This window comes from Sander vitreus, chromosome 4 (assembly GCF_031162955.1).
Source record: "Sander vitreus isolate 19-12246 chromosome 4, sanVit1, whole genome shotgun sequence".
In the NCBI taxonomy this organism is placed as follows: Eukaryota; Metazoa; Chordata; class Actinopteri; order Perciformes; family Percidae; genus Sander; species Sander vitreus.
In genome coordinates this window covers 15,177,607-15,178,382 of record NC_135858.1, presented here as the reverse complement: position 1 = coordinate 15,178,382, position 776 = coordinate 15,177,607, and positions in this window count along the sequence as shown.

Genomic DNA, 776 nt, shown 5'->3' with positions numbered 1-776 from the left:
ATTAATGAACGTCCGTTACATTCAAGCCATTGCCAAATGAGTTGATACAAAGCTAGTTAAGCCTATCAGCTCTACAAAACTCTCTCTGTATTTCTCAGTATGGCTATATTTACAAAATGGTGCCATCCGGCGACTTTCGCGAGCAGAAGCTCGAGTGATGCGTTTTACGTCACAGCTGTGAAAGGGCAACAGCAGCGTTCAGCTTTGGAGACAAAGAGGACATACATTCCAAGATAATTATCTCTTCTGAAGAGCCTATCATGTTTTTTAAATCCTCCGTGATCACCAGAGGTTTGCATCATGTGGATGCACCAACAGTGTTGTTGTCATTACTTAGAATTCCTTAGGGGAGACAGAAACTATGCACTATAGCTTAAAATTAAATTGTTCAAGTTGATATTGCTGTATTTAAAGTTGTAAGTCAAAGTTGATATTGCTGTATTTAGGTTTGTTCTGTGTTGACAGTGATGGCCTCCGTCACTCCTCTTTTGACCCATCTAAGATGTGTGTCGTATGTCTTTCAGGCAATTTATTAAGACTGGACTCGAGTAAAAGGCATGTACCATGTGCTTTTTCAGTGGTTGTTTCACCATGTATCTGTGTATTCCTCATGTCAATGTGGTACATGTATTGTTTCTTAGATTAAGAACACATTACTTACCACTTTTTCATGGAGAGAAATTACATTCACACTAACACTGCAGTGCAACTAAGGTATGAACTTATCAGCAGCTGTTGAGTCATGTTCTTGTATTGTGCTTGAATGTGTGGCAGAG